We start from the raw sequence: 9,091 nt of genomic DNA on the forward strand, positions 1-9,091 counted from the left end.
GAACACGGATCAGGGAGAGGCCCAAGGCATGAACCTGTTTGACCTAGCAGAAACTCACTGCAACAACTCTGATCGCAGTGAGTCAATCAGAATATTACAAGAAGCCCAACATTTTCTTCCCAACCCAGGGTGCAGCACTTTGACTGCAACTAAGTGACACTAACTGACCATTTTCCTGATGTCTTGAAAATGTTGCAGGATGGCTGGGCCCTGTCAATGTGGACGGGTTGGCAGAGAGAAGGGTGTCAGATCTAACGTATGAGCAAATTAACAACTACCTCAGCTACAATAACATGGGTAAGTCAAAAATACAAGTCTTTGCAGGGATAAAGTCATTGAAATAATCAGTTCTACAGATGTAGCATATGTTGTGTCTTTTTTTTTTAGAGAGAGAGAGAGATCAGTTAATTTAATTAATGCATGTACTCTTTTACATCATGGCACAGGATATGATGCTGATGATGGACATCTGTCTCCGCCGTACGTCACATTGGATGACTGCAGTGAGGCAACGGGTGGCTACTCCTACATCTATTCAACTTTCACATCTTTTAATCAAATTTGTGAATAATAATGACAGCGATGGGGACAAAATGTATTATTATTTAATTATTTTGTTGGATTATTACTATTGGATTGCTATTATTTTCATCACTAATAGCTCAAATAAAGTATTTTATCCAATAAAGATATTGCTGCATTGCACTCTTTATTCACACAGTCACACATGTGTATGTTCATGAATGGGCAGTGCCTGGGAATACATGGTATCATTTCGGTCCTTACACAATGTCCTTATTTACAACCATATTTCCAGTGAGTGTGCTATCCAATATTTACTGGGATAATGCTATTCAATTTGTATAAGGGTCATCTGCATCTGCTGTTAATCTGACAAAAACACAAACCCCTTTCTAAAATTCAACAAAACTCTTGTTTAAAGCACAAAAATATCCTGACATACCATCAATATCATTGTAATTCTGTCTAAATGTTCCTCTGTCACAGGTAATAAAAGAAATAAAATCTTTTCAAAGAAATATCAGTATCCAGGTTATCAACACATAAGTGGGAATAAATACTGGGAAACCTCAAACAAACAAATTATAAAACTCAAAAGGAGGAACCTGAAAACAATGGGTTTCTCTCTCACACACACATATACTTCCTCTCTCTCACACACACATACACACACACACACACACACACACACACACACACACACACACAACACACACACACACAATTCTTACTGTGTATAGTTTTTGACCAGCGGTGAGTACTTCAAAAGGATATCATTACCAATTATTTTGCCATAAAATTTGCCAAATATATCAAATGTTAAATGTTACAGTTTTTTATCAGTTATTACTGTAACACACAAAAAGTGAAAATTCGGCACAATTTGCACAACCTTCACTTCATGCACCAATCACTCGACCCAATTTGTGTGAGTGATTACACATCACCTTGTTGTCAAAACACTACACACAATGTTCAGTTGTTGCACACACTTCTCAAGTAAAATCTCAAAGCATCAACCTACAGCACACAAATATTCAAATCTCTAAACATTCAGGTCTCTTGCCTGTGATGTGGATGAGGCCCTCTGGCCAGACAGGAACCGGAGGCGTGATGCCTAATTCATTTTTGTGAAGGTTGAGCAGGCCGGTTTACAGTACTGTACTGTTCTCTGTGTGTACCGAAATAAAACTTTTTTTGCTGCATATTTGTGTGCTGTTTTATGTTGGACTATGAAAAAAGTAGGCCTACACTGAGACATTTTACAAAAGGAGAAATGCTCATTCTCCAGAGTCTATTCATATGGTGTGTTCCATTTTAATGATTGTTTTCAATTTTGCACTTCAGTGTGCTGTAAATGCTTAGTGTGCAGCAAATGCTTAGTTGTGTGTACTCAATGAATGGTATGTGTGTGTCATTTGAAAATATGGCTGTGTGTACCAAATGAAAACACAAGTTTCCATATTTGTGAACAGTTAAGAGATTTGATGGCAAAGAGTCATCTTGTAAAGGGAGTGTCAGGTTTAGCATTTTGTGTGTGAGGTTTTCAGTTTTCTGTGTGCAGTTTTGAGAAAGCCGTTATTTTTGAGAAACGTGTATTAACAATTGTGGAAAAACTGTAAACTAAGATCAAAGGTCTGTTCCTAGAGGGGTTTTCAAAAGAATGTTGTTGAACAATCTAAAAGGACTCCTTCACCACAAACTCTTTCAGTTTGGGCATTGGCTTTACATTACAACTATCACAGTGTTCATGGACTTCCTCTCTTTCCTGCAACCTATGCACATTTAAGGGCATGCACAACGGGGGTATTATTCATGCCATAAGCTATATTTGTAACAGCACTTTACCTAATGAGCCAGTTCCCACACCTAACTTAGAGTTATTATTTGGAAAACGTAAGTCTGGTGTTGTGTAAGTTCGAAAAACAGTGTTAACTACATGACTCCATTCCAAGTACCTGGTCGACAATAAGCACAAATGAGAAAATATCTTTCGAAAATCCACGACCAGTCACATTTTTTATGTTTGATGTTTTCATCAGTGTAGGTGTGGTGTCTGAAATGTAGCTCAAAAGCTTGAGTACTTAAACGAACATCTAAAGTGGTCTATTTGCCCTGACTAAGTTACAATTTTTCTCAATTGCTTTGGCACATTTTTCCATTCACTGTTTACTTTTGCAAAACAGCTCAAACACAGCCCTTAACAGAAGCTTGAAACGACCAAAACACTTTATGATGTTTGCAGAATGACACCACCTCTCAAAAACTTATCACACCACCCATCAAAACCAAACAAATCCATCAAAAATTGTGCTCAATTGAAAATGTATGTTTTCTCATTTATTTAACAATGGATAACAAAACTCAAACTACAGCTATCAATATCACCTCTGAAACCATCACTTCAACTTTTGTGCAAACACCCTCACAGTATGACTATTTTACCACTGACAACATACTACAATTTGTGGTTTTGTACTGAGCACTTCTTGACAATATACTGTCAGAAAGTATTTGAAATCTGAAAATTTGTATACAGAAAATAATTGTTGTTCTGTTTTTGTATTGCTAATACTATACATGTAAAAGATATTTCTAAACAAGGACCTGTCAACACCATGATTTACATTTGTTTCTCTGTTGACACAAAAATATTTATTGCAGTCATTTTTCCACATTACATGTATATACTGTAAGAAGTCAAAATTACAGGTTTCAATTTACAGTAAAAAGGTCAAATCTGCAGTGAACATTCTCCCCTGCCACCAGTGTGAGCCAGTGTGTTGATTCTGTAAAAATAGTGCAATAGGCTGTAAATACTGTAAAATATACAATCAGACTTCTACCGTATATGTTGTAAATTACTTTAGTGAAACTACAATACTACATTGTATTGTGGCAACACACTTTACAAAAGTATAGAAATGGTTGTTGCCAAGAGTGCAAATACAGTGAAACACAGTACAGTAAATTGACTGCAAAGGCCAGCAAAGTGTCATTGTCATTGCCGAACGTACAAACAATTGATGCCACAGTATGACGGCTCAGGTTTGGCTGAACCCTTTGGCCCCTCTCTCATGGAGGTCATGATTGACTATGTGATCAATGACTGTTGCCCTACTGTAATTTCATTAGAGCATCTTACACGAACGCCACGTCCCCTGACAGGGGCCCCTCTACCTACCACGGCCTCTTCCTTGTCCTCGTCCTAGTCCTTGCTGAGGTTGTTGGTGGCGGCCTCCTCGATCCATGCTTGGTATCAACTTCAATCTTTTTACCTCTTTTAGAGGTTGAGAACTACTTGATTAGTTGTGCACAGAGAGTTCACACAGGTGCTGACGATGTTAGAATATAGAGAGCAGTTTCAGTAAGCTGCTACTAAGTGTCTGCAATGTGTTGACATGGTTATTCAATTAGGTTTTGTGTCTTTCTCTGAGAAGTGTGTTAACTGTTTTGAAAAGTGTGTTTAAAACTCAAAGAAATTTGTGTGAAAGCAATGAGAAATAGTTAACCCATTCGCCAGAGAAGACTCTTGCTGTGCAAAGAAGATGTGAGCATTAGATTAAGTTGACCCATGATTCGCTAATGTGTGAAAGCAATCGAGAAAAACTGTAAAATAGAATATAAACAACAATCCGTGTTGATGTAGACACTAATGGTCGCCCAGACATTTTTATCTGTGTCAACTTTTCCATGCTACGATGTTAACCTTACAGGTTTTCTCGATTGCTCTTAAATACGATTTTGACTTGCTTTGTTTTGTTTCAATACACCTCACACAATTTAGCACAACCACACACTAAATTGAGCAAAACTCCTCAGATCCATTGCAAAATGAAACACTTCTTGTAAAAACTAAAGGATTGTTTTCCAGTACAGGTTTACAATTCCATTAAAAAAGATTCAGCAAAAAAACTGAAAAATACACGTACAAATTAAGTTGGTTTCATTTTACCCTGATGTCTTGATGGCTGGTTTTATTTTGACAGGCTCATTAGGTGTGGTAATTTGAAGTCAAGTGTTTTTGAATTCGCAAGGGAGTGACCTTCTTGATATACTTCTGTGTCTAAAGCACTCGCAAAAAGTGTGATGTTGACATGTGTTATATTTTGATATGATGATTTTAGTGTTTAACCAATCGTAAAAAACTTAAGTCCTCGCCATCTTGATCAGACTGTTTTGTTTACTCACGCCTCTCTAGAAAACGTCACGTTACGGAAAACTTAAAGGTGCTGAACGTCACCTGTCTCTTTCTTCAGACCCAAGAGAGGCACAGGACAGGCAGTGGACCGTCAATTTGTGAGAGAACTGCGTTAATGACCTCCAACAGTTTTGAATTTCGACGAGCATCTGTGGAGAAGTCAGGACATGAGTATAATGCGGCTCCCCAGATCTTGGGATGTGTGTGGATTTTGTGCCTTTTGTCCCCAAAATACACGGTGAGATGTTCTACTTGACGTTCATTGTGTAGGAGGCTATTGTGAATGTGACTTATCGAAACATGTAGAAGTTCTGTAATGGATGTAAGGCGTGGTATTATCTTTATGATCGGTTTTGAAAAACGTATTTATATTTTGTATTATTTAGTAGTTTCTCTTGGACTTCTAAAGATCGTAACGCTATGTTGAAATGACTCGCACTTAACACTCAAAACTATAAAAATGTAAACCTTTTATTTTTAACTCAAGAAAACCCAGCTTACATATATGACTGAATGTAGGCTAAAGGTTGATAATGTGTCAAATTTGACTAGCCATCTTTTACACGAAATACTGTGTCCTTGCACAGCAAATGATCCCTGACAGATTATTTGTCTATGGTGACAATTAAGGCTTACATTACTGTCCTAGCAGCTTTGAAAGACCACAGTGGTCTGAACTTTCTATGAAATTTTTCCCACTTGCAGTTTGTGCTTTAACAACTATCTATTAATGTCATGAAGTGGACTATTATGGCATGTGATTTTTGTTACTCAGGTAAGCCATGCTCTACAGGGTCTGAGTCTTCTAAAACGTTATTTGTATTTTATTCATTGATTTATTTGAATATCTTATTAATGACAGCTGGACTGGTTTGCTGTTTTAACGGGAATGTGAGGTGTAATGAAAATATGTTAAAAAAATATTTCAAGATTCTGTTTTTCACTTCTCTCCTCTTGCAACAGGACAATGCTCAAAAGCCAGTCCTCAGTGATGACGTTGTGTTGGTTGACACCACATTTGAAGAAGGTTCTTCTGAAAAGCTCAGTTGTGTCCCAGGGTATGCGCCTGCATCAGGGACGCAATGGTAACGTGTCTGGGCGGCAAGTGGTACCCAAAGCCACAGGACTTCACGTGCAAAAGTAACTTCACATATCCATGTTTTGAAATGGCATTAACAAATTGGGTGGATGATGATGATGGTGATGGCGGTAGGCTTAACATGCGGTTATTCACTTGGAAAGTAGGAAGTCCGCTTTCTCTTTTGCATTCTTGCTGTTTATTGAGCACAGGTAATTCATCACTGATACTGACACACGTCACATGGGGAATATTACAGTGGGGCATTAACCATAGCTGACACTGACATCGCTAACAGAACACTCATCCACCCACCGGACACAGCATTCTGGCACACACATACGTTACTCATGCACACACCCTCTTACATGACACAGAAAAGTGACTACAAGTCGTTAATGACTAATTCGTTTGATCGCAGAATGACTAATGATATGAACTGAGTGAAAATGCCTGTAAACTTGATCAGGAACGCACAGCCTTGACTGTTCTACAGTATTTCCTTTACTCTGAAGTTTGACATGTTCTCTATAAATTGCTCTCGATTACATGGTTAGTTGTTACACAGTGGTTACACAGAGTCCAGTGCTGTTTGTCGTAACCCAGAAGTCACCCAAAAATCTGATTTCTGAGTTTCAAAGCGAAAAAGTAATAACAGAATGAAGAGATCAGGAAGTTCTAGTTCTATTTCTATTTTCTAATGTCTCATGCTTGTGTGTCGATGGATGTTTTCCAGAAATATCCTGTGGTGACCCTAGGCCTGTGCCTAATGGCAGATATGACGTGACCGGAGGAATTAACTTTCGTTCTAATACCAAATTTTTTTGCAATGAGGGGTGAGTATGGTCCTCTCATTTTCAAGCTCACTATGTCTGGGATGACGTGTTGCTTTGTGCTTGTGTGCTGTGCTGTGTGCTTGTCTGTGTGAATGTTCATGCCCCTGCTGGTTTGTAGCTAATAGATTGTCTCTCTTCCGATCTTTCATTTTGATGTTAGTATTTGGATGATGGAGGAAGGAAGCGGGGGGTAGGAGGGAAGGACATGTAGCACTGAAATGATTGTTCCCCACACCGAAAAGTTTTAGTTTTCTCCATAATAAGTTGTTCAGATGTATGTGTGTGTGTTGTGTATACTACTCCATGCTTTAACCTTCATATTTTTCTACATCGGTATGTTTGCATTGTGTTGTGTATCCACTCATGGACATCAGTGTGTTAGTCTAAGGCTGTGTATTTGTGTCCTTCGAGGTGCTTTTGTATTATATCATGGTGCATGTGCTTTGTGTGTGTGTGTGCGTGCGCTGTGCTCTATAGGTACAAGTTGTCTGGAAAAGGCACAAGATCATGCATGGCAGATGGGACCTGGGATGGTCAAGAGCCTGTTTGTGAAGGTATGAGACCCTTTTTCTCCAAGCTGCACTCCAGTCCCCCTGCCCCAAATGTGGCAAGATCAGCTTTTCTGCAAGCCTTTTCTCCTCTCCTCTGAGCTGATTTGCTTCTCTCTTTAGCGGTGAAATGCGGCCCTCCTCCATCAATCGAGAACGGCCAACCTAAGTTCCCCCCAGAGGAACATTATGAACATGGCAAAGATGTGCTCTACGTCTGTAATAAAGACTACACCATATTTGGAAACAAGGAATCAATTTGCAAGACTGGGAACTGGACTGAAGCTCCCAGATGCAAAAGTATGTTTGTCACTAGCTTTATAGCTAGCTATATCTCTTGGTCTGCTTGGTACTTGTACTCCATATTACCTTTCTCATGATACATGGAAAGTAGGATACTGAATTTGCCATCATTCTCTGATCAGAGTTGTGTGTGTTATTGTTTGTGCTCTTGGGGTTGGATAACTAGCTCAACTGAAGTGGTTTTGTAAACAAGTGCCAACAGTTTTATAGGATTGTTATGTACTCTTATACAGTATAGAAGTATAGAATAGAATATATTTATTTGTCATTGCGCAAGTACAACGAAATTAAGGTAGCAGCTCTCAGACACAAAAACAATAAAAATATAGATTGAACATATATATATCCAGTCCTTCCACGCTGTTGCTCTGATGTCCCTCTCTGAAGCATTTTATCTCCTGCCAGTGAAGACTGCTTTTACAGTTTCCTGTCTGCCACTAAATAGTGCAGAGACTGTCAAATAAAATTGCTTGAAATGATTGGATTTACAACCATCCAATGTATGATGTCGAATGTAAACCTCATCATGTTTAGGTGAACCTTTTCTATAGCATTCTGACTCAATACTGGACCAATTTGGAGTTTTTGTCCCTAGTAAAAATCTGGATCTGATCACCCCTCTTAACTCAGTTTAGCTTTACAGAACCTGATTACCTGTGTTTGTGTGAAGCACAGTGCTGTTCCTTTGTCTGAACTAGTGACCACAGACATGGGAGGCACACCCATGATGGCTGGAAAGTCTTGATTGCTATCCTTGTCCCTAGCATGTCCCTTCAGGTTCAGTGTTGGAATAAGGTTTATGTGTTCCCCAGCATTATGGTCTACACCCATATCTCTATGGTCTACACCCATATCTCTATGGTCTACCCACTGACAAGACCGTGTCTCTTTCCCACAGAGGTGCAGTGCCAGGAGCCGAACATACCAAATGCCAAACGTGTTGTGGGAGGAAGTGGTCCCTATGGCTACACGTCTACCCTCACGTACATATGCAACAGGGGATTCGAGATGAAACCTGGTGAAGCCAGAATAGTCTGTGAGGAGGATGGTTGGAAACCCATCCCAAAATGTGAAGGTAAAGCAAGTGTGAATGTCCAACCGGTTTTATAAATTTGACAAGTTTGCTTGATTGCGTGTGTAATACCTAACCTTGCATGAATCATGCCACAGCTTGTCTGTTGTTACACACTCTTGGACTCAAACACACACTCTTCCCTCTCTTTCCTCCGTCTTTGTTTAAATCTTTGCATTCATCAGGTAGGTGGGCCCTACATCTGTAAGACGCTAGGGGTTTGAGGTTTTTGTTTTTATTAGTAGTATTTTTATTTGTTTTGTTTTTGGTGCGTGATTATCCCTGTGGGTCTCTGTGTCCTTCTCAGTCAGTGTAAAATGAAATGAGCCCAATTATTATCTAAATGAGCCTGATTGGCCCAAATGAAGACCAATCATATACTCCAGTTTGGTTTGATGTTTAGCTTGTCTTTTGATAGATGGCTAGTAATAGGAATGTATGTGTCTGCTGTAGTGATGTCGTGGTGTAATGTCCTAAGCCTGCTTTAACCATATAGGGACAAGGGAGACATACTCTACATCAGGGCTCTTC

This window comes from Clupea harengus, chromosome 10 (genome assembly GCF_900700415.2).
Source record: "Clupea harengus chromosome 10, Ch_v2.0.2, whole genome shotgun sequence".
NCBI classification, from domain to species: Eukaryota; Metazoa; Chordata; class Actinopteri; order Clupeiformes; family Clupeidae; genus Clupea; species Clupea harengus.